General features: G+C 35.0%; 1 protein-coding gene across 7 annotated transcripts in view; it reads right to left on the bottom strand.

Moving 5' to 3' along the window:
- LOC129751258 (syntaxin-1A) overlaps positions 1-12,961 on the bottom strand; it is a 154,700-nt gene that overhangs the window by 121,970 nt on the left and 19,769 nt on the right. The gene's annotated exons all lie outside the window — the stretch shown is intronic.

The raw sequence follows: 12,961 nt of genomic DNA, 5'->3' as shown, positions 1-12,961 counted from the left end.
TAAGTCTTAATCTTCTTAATGATGGAAGATCATCAGGCCTATTTTCAGTGAAGCTACCTAGTATTGTAATGTGTACGTGTACAAAATTTGTTTTAATTAGATTCCAATACAGAAGCTCATCGACTAAAATTTTTGGGCTGGATCGAAAAAAATATCCAGGAAAGTCACCCCTTAGAAACTGTTTGAAATCAACTATTCGACCAAAGTTCATAAGGTGACTCGTTGAAGGAGTCCTATAGGAAGATGATTGATTCCAAGAAGTTATGGAATGTGTAAGGTTTCATCAAGCGCAATTCGAAAATTTCGATAGGGGAAGTGATAAACAAGATATTTTTTTTTTCTGACTGGTTCGTTTAGTTGACTAATAAACAGGCCTTACTTCATTTCATCTACAAGATAAAAAAAAAAACTTGTCCTCCGGTAAAATAAACAAAATACGGTGGTCAAATCGTACGCAAAATATTTGGACTGCTAATGGGAAGATATTTTGAAAAATTTAGTAATGAACAGCAAACCGAAATCTTTAGTGGGCTTGTGATATAGCTCAGTTGGCCAATCAGTAGCTTCCTGAACAGATGTTCGTGAGTTCGAGCCCAAGAGAAAACATCGATCACAGTTGTACCGGATGAGTTTTTCAATGACCGTCTGCCAACTGCATCGTTGATATAAGTCGCGAATGGCATAAAGATTTTAAAACGACTATAATCGCTTGAAAACATCTTTAGGGGGTACCTGAAAAGTTTTGGTTGAAACTGGAATCGTGCCATTACGCGAAAACTGTGGTGTAGTGACATAAAGTTAAAAAAAAGTTTTATTTGTGCCGAAGTAGGACAATCGGCCAAATTTTTCATAACTTCGAGCAAATTAAAAATATTGAGTAATTTTGAAGGTCAAGCTTCAGGAAACAGAGAACGTAGCTAAAAATAGCCTTGATTGGGAAAAAGGATAATTCATAGTATACAATATAAATGGCGCACAGATGCCCAAAAATTAAAGTCGAAAAACTTCTTCATTGGACGCTATTTTAAAAACCAATTGACAGAATGTCAAAAAAAAATGCACATGTAAACATTACATTATTAGGCAGCTTCGCTGATCAATTTCCATCCACGCATTCAAATAATATTTTCAAAACAAAGTGTTGCATTTTTTTTTCGAATACACTCCTTACAGGCCTCAAGTGTCGTTAAAAGAATGAGATCTCAGACTTCATCAAAACCATGAGACTTTTCAGGTCGTTAGGTTCTCGAGATCCCTGGCTTTTAAGTTCCCAGTCGTTAGTTGAGATCCTAAAACCTTTAAATACTTTAGAGGATAGTGATCGTTGAACATGTTCAACGATTACTAACCTCTAAAGTATTGAGGGGCTTTACGACCTCAATGAACTAACGACTGGGGGGCTCAAAAGCCAAAAGATTATCACGCTTTTAGGTCTTGAAAACTAAAGGTTTTCAATCTCTTAGCTTAGTCAAGTCTTTAGAGTTGTTAGACTTTAAGGTCGTAAATCTCAGAGCCGCTCTTTCAATAATCGTGGCTTGGAAGTCAACACCATACGGCTTTTGAAGTGTTTATGCGCATTATGCCGTTAAGCCCTTGAGATCGTCAGACACGTGAAGTCTCAATACCCTTAATGGTCGTCTCTTACGATCATCAAGGAAGATTGGTACACAGGCCCTTAGAGTCTGTCCTTTTCAGATCATCAGGCCCAAAGCTAGTGAAACCATTAAATTGAAGTATTTTAAGGCCGACACGTTCTTGAAATCCCCAAGCAATCGAAGTTTTCAGGCCCTTGACGTCTTAAGATTCTTCAAAACTGAAGAGGTTAGCGCTCGTTGAACATGTGAGATAGTCAGGCCCTAAAGGTCTTGGGAACTAAAGATTTTCAGCTAATTTGTTTTGTGAGGTTCTTAGGGTCGACAGACTTTTAGTCAACAAAGCCTTGAGAATAGGATCGCCATAAGGTATTCAGATCGTCACTTCCACGAAGCTATCATTCCGCCAGGCTAACACTTTTGAAGTTTCAAAGTGTAGAAAGCCGTCAAGCTCTTGATGACGGCTCAAGAGCTTGTGGCCCATGTAGTTGTCAGGCTCTACAGATTGCACTTTAGGTCTTCGGGATTTTAAGGTCACCAGGCCATAGAGATCGTCAGACTAATCGTAACTTTAAGCTCTTAAAATCATGTGTATCGTCATAGCCAGTATTCGGCAACACCTTAAAGGTAGTCAGGCCTTCCAATTCGTTAAGTCCTTTTAGTCGTCATTTACTACAAGACGGCCGTCGAAAACACGTGAAAATTGAGAATTATTGTATGATTGTACAAATGAAATTACGATAGTTCGTCTTAGTACATCTTTGTACCGGAAGGTATCACATTTTCAAAGGTAATAGAAAGTCCCTATCAGAGAAACATCAGATATCAAAGAAAAAAGAAACATAAGCCGTAAATATGAATTTTTCGAAAAAAAACAATGGCTCGCCGACGGGAATAAATCGCGCAATTTTCGCTTCAGAAAAGCGGCGTGTTAGCCAACTACACCACTGTGAACGTGATGAAATAGGCTCTAGCATGCGTTCATGTCGATCCTCATTGGTCGGCTGCTGGATCTTCTATCATTGCAATTCATGTATATCATTTATGTTCTTTTCCTGTAAAATTTTCGAGAAAATACACCTGACCTGTCGTGATATGCCGAAGTGAGTCTATTATATAGACTGAATCGATTTGGGGTCATTTCTCATTTCTCAAACTCTGGGGTCTAAAAAGCTTCGTTTTGGTCCATGATTTTTGCAGAATTTTTAAATAACGTTTACATGAGTAAATTTGAACTTTTAGGTTTGTATGGGAAAATTGAATATTTTGTACTGAAAAATCAACATCATTTTTGTTTCTTCAGTGGAACCGAGCTTGATTATGAGTTTTGTGCCAATTTATTAATTCTCTAAAGAAAATTATGCGCTGAACAACTTTGTTGAAGACTGTAACTGCGTATCCTATTAGGCAAAAAAGTTATTAGCTGTTGAATAGTGGTATGTCTTTTGGCATTGAAAAACAATAAATTCAATTGACATCACTGCTAGGTATCAAGCGAGGTATTGCATGACTAGTTTTTATGAAATACTTTGCGAGGCACTAGCAGTGATGTCAGTTGAATTGATTGTTTTTCAATGCCAAAAGACATACCCCTGTTAAACAGCTAATAACATTTTTGACTAATAAGATACAAAGTTACGGTCTTGGACAAAGTTATTTGGCGGAAAATTTCCTTTAGAGGATTTAAAAATTGGCACAAAAACCATAAGTAGGCTCGGTTTCACAGAAGAAACTAAAATGATTTTTAGTACAAAAAACTCAATTTTCCCACACAAACCTAAAAGTTCAAATTTACTCATGTAAACGTTACTTAAAGATTCTGCTAAAAATCATGGATGAGTTTTTAAACCAAAACAAAGCTTTTTAGATCCCAGGGTTTGAGAAATTCAAAAATTAAACACAAAACGTCTAAGTCTAGTAAGTATCCTTTTTTTATTTTTCGGCAAAAAGAGTTTTTTTTGTTGTTTATTTATGACACTTTACGTCAAAAAGAGTGTTTTTTTTCCTTTTGCCCCATTTTTCACCTCTCCAGGACTTTCCATGCAGTGTGATACTGTGAACAGGACAAATTTTCTGAGAAGTCTTGAAAAAGTGGAAAATGGGGAAAAGAGAAAAACAGTCTTTTTGGCGAAAACTTAAAATGGCATGTCCATCACTTCGGCATCTTCTTTCTTTGTAAAGTAGATAACAGTCTGGAGGTTCTTCTTAAAATTATTATTTACTGACATTTGTCAATTCCACCTTTGAAAACACCAACTTCAGGATTGAATTGTATTCGATTACTTCAAATTACCGTTCCGTTTACTGAAGGCAATCTAGAGGCATGAAATTGGCCTATCATTACCATCATCATCAGCATTGAGCTTTAATCTTATCATTTTGCGGCAATTCCAAATGTGCTTTTGAAAATGTTTTCATTGTGATTGTAGTGACTTTAATGAGGTGTGTTCAACATTTATCTTTCTGATGATATTTCAAATCTAGATAATAGTTTTCTTAGTAGAGTTTCGTGATTATGGGATAATTTGTCCATAGATATAAAATTTTCTATACTTTTCAAAAGTTATACAATAGAAATATTTCAGATTTTTTTTTACACAGGAATAGTATATTAATCGAATCAGCTCCGATGACTATCTTTAAATAAGAAGATATTCTAAAAACAATTATTATTTGTTTACTAATCTGAAATTTTCCATTTTAAGCTACGAATGCTGACATTTGTAAGTAAAACCCTCTCCATGGAACAAATGTTAGAACATGTTCCCCTTAATAATTCCTGTATTCTTTTTAGCCCCAACTTGCACGGGTAAGATTATTTATTGACTCAACTTTAAATGGGCCAATCAATACCATCCAACTTTTATGACTTACAGTACTTCAGCAGAAGCAATAGAAGAAAAAATCAATTTTCAACTCAGCAACTCAAATGGATTGTGAGCTGGATTGATTTCTTATTCCGTACTCAAGCTTCAATAAGACATGGGGATTGTTATTCTTGTTTTTTCCCTACTAGCTCCTCCGTCTGTCGTAAGTGTTATTATTAACTGCTTCTTCCGTTTGCTGACAACAGCCAACAGTTCCCAGAAACTATCAGATTATTTATGAACTATTATTATGGGAAATTTGCTAGTGACCGCTCGGCGGCGCGGCGTCGAGACGTGTCAAAGTTCTAGCTAACTAGCTTTGGAGACGACAACCCTTTCCGGTCTCTGGGAGACGTGGGCAGGGCTGTGAAAATGGAAGGGCCTCTCCAGCACATTCCATGATTATCACACACAACCCTGTCTTGACTCACAACCAACTTCGAACAACGTTCAACGAACAGCTTTTTGTGTAGTCATTTTACGGTTGTTCTGATGTCAGCCATCAGCCGATAGTCATACAGTGCAATGTTATATCGCTGTCGACACTGTTTTCGGAATCAGAAATCAGCCAGCCATTTTTATTAGATTAACCACTTGTTGTTTGATGCCCTCGGCTGCGGCTGCGATGTGGTTGATTTATAACCGACTCTCTGCTACCAGAACAAATGTCTGTGTCTGATTTAAGCGAATGATTGATTCATCCCATCAATTGTTTGAGACTGTGTACAAAATTATCATAAAAATCTGCTCGGGAGATATCTATAACTCGATAAACTGAGCGGTCGGAAAATCATAAAATCTTTAAACACTTCCATCTGTACCGTTGAGCCGTCAACACGTACGCCGGAGCATCGTATCGTTGCTGTGTACCTGCAGGAACATTTTTACATTATTTATTTTTTCCTTATCTGTTTTTCAATCAGCACTTTTCAGTGCTATAATTATTTTTATTTTCTTTTATTCATATTTTTCTCTTTTCTTTCCAGCATGGGGAAGTCTTCGGCCGGCTCAAGGGCCGGGAGAAAACGGATTGCCGAACCTAATTCAGGTCCATCGCCCAAAAAAGTTGAAATTTCCAATTCATTCGATGTCCTTCATAACATCGGTGATGAGGAAATATTCATATTTAATTCTGATAAGAGTACTAAGAAACCTTCTTCTTCTTATACTCTTAAAAACGAAAAGATTCCACCAATAACGGTCACGATTCCTGACTTCAATGCCTTTCGAAAAGAAATCGTCACTTCCGTCAAGGATGTGAAGATTTCTTTTCAGATCGGTCGAAGGGGAACTGCTCGTATATTGGCGGAATCTTTTAATGATTTTCAAAAGGTTTTAAATTATTTGAATAATAAAAAACACCAATTTTTTACGTACGACACTAGAAGTGATCGTCCATTTAAAGTTGTACTTCGTGGTCTCACTGGCGATCAGACACCGGATGAGATCACAGCTGAATTAAATTCTTTGTTAGGTTTTTCTCCAATTCAAGTAATTCAAATGAGGAAAAGAACCAACACGAATAATACCAGTAGTGTTGGTTTTGCTCCTGAACTTTATTTGATCCATTTTAAAAAGGATCAAGTTAATAATTTGCAAATTCTTGAAAAGGCTCGTCTTATGTTTCATTGTCGAGTCAAATTCGAACCTTTTCGTAAATCTTCTACCAATTTTCTTCAAAATATTACGCAATGTCGTCGTTGTCAAGCTTTTTGTCATGGCACTAAAAATTGTAGAATGAATGCCAGATGCATGTTTTGCGGCTCATTCGATCATGAAAAATCTAAATGCCTTTTTGGTGGTGATAAGCCAAAAACAGAATTTTTTAAGTGTGCGAATTGCGCAGGTAATCATTCCTCGAATTCTCTAGACTGTCCCGTTAGGGCAAAAATTATTGCTTCTAGGAAAAATCCCAAAGTTTCCAGAAAAGTTTCTTCTCCTCCTTCCTCTTTTTCGTCTTCACACGTCAGACCGGCAAACAACCTGCCTGTTCGCGGTCAGCCTCGGCCTACATTGGAATCACGGCTGGGTAATACCCGAAGTGATTTTAATGTTACCTGGGCTGATTCTGCGCCCCAGACTCGTTGTTTATCGTTCTCAGAGGTGGTTGAAAATGGGTTGCCTTCTTCAGGTTTAACTAATAAAAATGGGAAAAAACCAAGTCTCAACGTTCATGCGAAGGCTTGGGAAAATCCCCGAAATTCAAATACTTTTTCTTCTCCTTCCTTTTCTGATCCTAACAATTTTGTTGATTTGGGTGAGATTACTGAAGAAAAATTAAAATTTTTGCATCAAAATTTAATGGAAATGATGCAACTTATGTTGAAAGCAAATTCAATGTTTGAAGCTTTCCAAACTTCTTTTAATTATGCTAACAAAATTATTATGACTTTGCGATTCCCTCATGGATCCAAATAGATGTTTAAATATTATGAATTGGAACGCTAGATCTTTGCTGGCTAACCAAGATGAATTCTTTTTATTTTTGAAAACTCAAAACATACATATTGCTGCCATCACTGAAACTTTTTTAAAGCCAGACAATAACTTGAAAAGCAATGCTTTCTTTAAAATTTTACGAAATGATCGACTTGATCAACAAGGTGGGGGTGTAGCTATTGTCATCAATAGTCGTCTCAAATTTAGACTTCTTCCTTCTTTCAATACAAAAGTCTTAGAAACAATTGGAATTGAATTAGAAACTTCTATGGGGAAAATTATAATTGTTGCCGCATATTTGCCTTTTCAATGTAGCGGTGAACAGAAAATTTTTTTGAAGGGAGATTTACAAAAACTCACCAGAAATAAATCTAAATTTTTTATTATTGGTGACTTTAATGCAAAACACCGATCTTGGAATAATATTTCATCAAATTCAAATGGGAATATTTTATTTAACGACTGCTCTGCAGGTTATTATACTGTTGAATATCCTAATGGGCATACTTGTTTTTCTTCAATTAGAAATCCCTCCACAATTGATTTGGTTCTAACGGATTTAGGCGAGCATTGTAGTCAATTAGTTACTCATGCGGACCTCGATTCAGACCACCTTCCAGTAACATTTTCTTTATCCCAAAGTCCCATTGAAAACCCTTTAAAACCAGCTTTTAATTTTCAAAAGGCTAACTGGGAGCGATATATGAATTTTATTGAACGTAATTTAGATGTAAACGTTCCACTGAATTCAATAGAAGATATTGATTTGGCTGTAGAAAATTTGACAACTTCAATAGTCAATGCTAAAGCCGCTTCAATACCCAAAGTTAAACATAAATTTAATCAACCTTTAATTGATGATGATCTTCAGTTTTTGATACGACTGAAAAACATTCGTCGACGCCAATATCAACGTACTAGGGATCCTTATTTGAAATTAATTTATTGCGACCTTCAAAAAGAGATCAAACGTCGTTTAAATTTCATTCGTAATGAAAATTTTGCTAAAGCAGTAGAGGACATAAAACCCTACTCAAAGCCATTTTGGAAATTAACTAAAATTCTGAAAAAGCCCCAGAAGCCAATTCCTACTTTGAAAGATGGGGATAAACTTCTTTTAACAAATGCAGAAAAAGCTCGAAAATTAGCCCAACAATTTGAGTCTGCTCATGATTTTAATTTAAACGTTGTAAGTTCAATTGATGCTCAAATTTCCCTTGAATTTGATGATATTCTTTCTAAACAAAATTTATTTGAAAGTTCTTGTGAGACAAATATTGATGAACTTAAATTTATTTTCAAAAAATTTAAAAATATGAAAGCTCCAGGGGAAGATGGGATTTTCTATATTCTTATTAAAAAGTTGCCTGAAAGCACTTTAAATTTTTTAGTTAAAATCTTCAATAAATGTTTTCATTTGGCTTATTTTCCCAATAAATGGAAAAATGCCAAAGTAACTCCAATTTTGAAACCTGGAAAAAGTGCTTCAGAGCCTTCAAGTTATCGACCAATTAGTTTGCTTCCTTCTTTAAGTAAACTATTTGAGAGAGTTATTTTGAATAGAATGATGATTCACATTAATCAGAATTCTATTTTCCCTGATGAACAATTTGGTTTTCGTCATGGACATTCTACTACACATCAACTTTTGAGTGTAACTAATATGATTAACGCTAGCAAATCTGAAGGTTATTCAACTGGTGTTGCTCTTCTTGATATTGAAAAAGCTTTTGACAGTGTTTGGCACAAAGGTTTAGTAGCTAAATTAGCTCGATTTGATTTTCCTGTATATCTCACCAAAATTATACAAAATTATTTGACTAGCCGAACCTTGCAAGTAAGCTATCAAAATTCATGCTCTGAAAGGACACCCATTAGAGCTGGTGTCCCTCAGGGTAGTATACTTGGGCCTATTTTATACAATATTTTTACTTCTGATCTTCCTGATGTCCCAGAAGGAAAAGGTAGAAGATTATTTGCTGACGATACTTTGCTTTCAGCCAAAGGTCGAAATTTACGGGTGGTACGCAGTAGATTGCAACAAAATTTAAATTCCTTTTTGAATTACTTGAAAATGTGGAAAATTTCTCCTAACGCTTCCAAAACTCAACTTATTTTATTTCCCCATAAGCCAAGAGCAAATTTTTTAAAACCTAATGAAAATCATTCCATAACTTTTAATGGGGTTTCATTAGAATGGTCTGATCACGTGAAGTACTTGGGGCTAACACTTGATCGGAATCTTACTTTTAAAAATCACATTGAAGATATTCAATCAAAATGTAATAAATACACTAAATCTCTTTATTCTCTCATCAACAGGAAATCCCGACTGTGCCTGAGGAATAAGATGCTCATTTTCAAGCAAGTCTTCCGACCAGCGATAATGTATGCAGCTCCGATTTGGTCTAGCTGCTGCGCGACGAGAAAGAAGGCCATCCAGAGGATTCAGAACAAGGTTCTGAAAATGATTTTGCGGCTTCCACCTTGGCACAGCACCGAAGATCTTCATCGGATTGCGGGCATTGAATCGATCGAAGAGATGGCCAACAAAATAATCTCCAACTTCAGAGGCAAATCGATGCAGTCTTCCATCGCAGAGATTCGCTCTCTCTACAATTAGTTTAATTTTAGGATAGCTTTAGTTTTTAGTTTTAAGTTTAAAATATTTTTTACACGACAGGATGTTCTCCTTTATAAAAATGCTTGATTGCGCTCAGCAAATTTAAGTCAAATAAATAAATGTTAGTGATTATTTAACTATAGGGCTCTGAAAGTTCATTATTGAACTGAACACCTAATTTAATGTATTAATGTAATATAAATGTAATGATGAATTGGTACAAATAAAGATATATTTAAAAAAAAAAAAAAAATAAAATCTTTAAACGTTAAAAATGACGAATTGAAAGTTTCATTTGTCAATAACTTCGACAAATCAATTCAAACATCACCGTTTCAACAGATCGAAAATCGACAAATCAACAAATAGAAAAATCTTGAAATTTAGGAATAATAAATCATCAAACTGTCGTTCAACCACTTGCTCACAATTCAAATCCAAATATGAAGTTTGAAAGCTTCTTTTCTTTCCAGACTCGCAAAAAGCGAAAAAAGCTTCGCCCATCGAATTTAACTTAGAGTATGCCTATTACAACTCTACTTTGCGATTGCTCAGTCAAACTCAAAGTTGAGGGCCACCAACGCACAGTGGTCCAAAATGCAAAAAACGTGATCGTTGCTTATAACTTTTTTAGGTCAGATTTTAGCATATCGGTGTTTTCGGAGAAGTTTGTCAGTAGAATCAGCTCTATAATAAAAAACTATTATTTTTCTGATTAATTCCTCTACAAGTGAGATAAAATTTCTAACTTCTCTGTTATAGGTTTTAGCTCTTTGATGTGTTCGACAAACTTGTTAAAAATCAAATTTTCTACAACTTTGTCTCAGATGCCAAGTTTCTAAAATAATTATTATCCGAGATATCGGCCAAATAAGAAACTTAACCTCTAAAAATCAGTTTTTAAATAATAACTTTTTTCAGTAAATTTTAAGTTTAATAAAATGTTCCACAAAGTTGTTTGTCTTATTAAAATACACCACTTTGTTGAACATTTTAAGTTTGTTTGCATTAAAAACAACAATTTCTATTAAAGCACATTCTAAAGGGCATTCTACTACGTGTGTTTTCTCCTAGCTTTTCCCTGCGCGATGTCAGAAGCAAAGGTTAGGAAGCGCATTTGTATTATTAGCATCTCCAGCTTGTAGAGGATATCTATTTCAATTGAACACACAATACCCTGTACTAATAATACAAATGCGCTTCCAAACTTGCTTCAGACATCGCGCAGGGAAAATCTAGAAGAAAACACACGTACCTAGTAGAATGCGCTGTATGTGCTTTCATAAAAATTGTAGTTTTTAATGCAAACATGGAAAAGTAAAATTGATGTATCTCGCTTGGATACAAGTGGATACTGACGATTGTACCTGCATCTTGTAGATGAAGTCTTCGACTTTATTTTGCATCTAAAGCGGGCTGCCCGATGTGGCCCGGTGTTTGTAAAATAAGGCGTGAAAAAGCCCTATTTTCGGTAATCTTTTTAACATAGCTCTGCAGTATCACATTTTACAAACTTAAAATGTTCAACAAAGTGGTGTATTTTAGTAAGACAAACAACTTTGTGGAACATTTTATTAAACTTAAAATTTACTGAAAAAAGTTATTATTTAAAAACTGATTTTTAGAGGTTAAGTTTCTTATTTGGCCGATATCTCGGATAATAATTATTTTAGAAACTTGGCATCTGAGACAAAGTTGAAGAAAATTTGATTTTTAACAAGTTTGTCGAAGACATCAAAGAGCTTAAATCTATAACAGAGAAGTTAGAAATTTTATCTCACTTGTAGGGGGATTAATCAGAAAAATAATAGTTTTTTATTATAGAGCTGATTTTACTGACAAACTTCTCCAAAGACACTGATATGCTAAAATCTGACCTAAAAAAGTTATAAGCAACGATCACGTTTTTTGCATTTTGGACCACTGTGCAACGTCGCCAAAATTTCGTGAAAGCCGATAGGACCTGGTTTCTCGTCAAGAAAAGAAACTGTTCTGAATAGTAAACAAGCTGTATATAATCTGTCTTGATGCAATCGAATTTGTTGTTTTCTTCTATGTGTATGAGGTATAAGTAAATTTGTTTGATTGTTTTTATTACGTTTTTGGTAACCCAAAGGTCTGTATGATAATTCAAGTACACTTTCATGTTCACGGAGAAAGCCCAGCAAACATGAAACGGTATCAGAAATGATAACTTAAGTCGTTTACAATGGTGTAAATGGTGTAGAATGACGGCCAATTGGTGTAATTTTCGTCGCTTTAGAAAGAAATTAAATTTATTTATGTATCTTGCCTCTACTTTGGTAGGTAAATGCTGTTTTTCAACCCTAATACGATCATTCTATAATGAATTTGGAACGTATATCAAAACAGCATAAGAATATAGCTACAAAAATGTTTGCTGGGAGGGATGCAAAATGAACTTTCATTTGTCTCTCTTGACAGATAATACTCTTCGTTGTTACTCTCAAATATCAAAGAATATGTTGCGAGAAATTAACAAGGCGACAAATAGATACAGCAATCGTCGTTCGGTCTATTAACAATTTGTAAACCAAAAAACTACAAATCGAAACACCGAACAATCTTTGAAACGACCAAATTAAAAATAATTCTTAATTATCACATTGGCCATTCGTTATCTATCAACATATACAAAAAAAAAATAAAATAAAATAAAAAAACACACAACGCTTATCGATTTGTGGGTTTATGAACCGGAAATCTCTATCCAAAAAAGGAAATTGTCAATCGAATAAATCGGTAAATCAGAAAACTTGGAAATCGACAATCGAAAACTTAACTAAAATCATGAACATTTACAATAACCGAAAAAAATAACGAGCTCGGTCGTTTATTTTAGCAATCCAATTGCTAAAATAACCGAACGTTTTAGGATTTTCGGTAATAATTACTGGATTGTCGCTAATAATTACAGATATTTCGGTAAAAACTACCAGTTTTCGGTAAAAAAAAAATCATACATGTCTTTTGATAAGTTTTGCAGGTACTTCGGTACTATTTACTGTTTGTTCGGATTTGGTGAATGTTTTTCATTAAGGCAAGTGGGATGCAGCTGCATTTTACCTAACTTTTGACAACTCCAAATGGGTTTTCCTAAGAAGAGAAGAGAAAGCATAACTTTTCTTTTCCATCGCCCATTTTTAAAACGACTCGGAACTGTCTTATCGACTAGCTCCTATAATGGTCCAGTTTAGGATTGTTCGATCTTCAGGAAAATATCAATCTTCAAGACCGATTCAGTAAAACGGTCGTAGGAACGATTCACCTAAAAATTCGGAGCTGGAGGATCGATCTCAGATAGATCGATCTTTTCCAGTGTTAACAAGGGAGAGCTACTTTTATTAACGCTTCAATTAGTGTCTCACGGTGTATAGAAATCTACAAACAAAAACTCCACAAAAGTCGATCAAACTGCA

This window comes from Uranotaenia lowii, chromosome 3, assembly GCF_029784155.1.
Source record: "Uranotaenia lowii strain MFRU-FL chromosome 3, ASM2978415v1, whole genome shotgun sequence".
In the NCBI taxonomy this organism is placed as follows: Eukaryota; Metazoa; Arthropoda; class Insecta; order Diptera; family Culicidae; genus Uranotaenia; species Uranotaenia lowii.
Note: the sequence above shows the minus strand (reverse complement) of the source record. Positions and strands in the feature narration are given on the sequence as shown.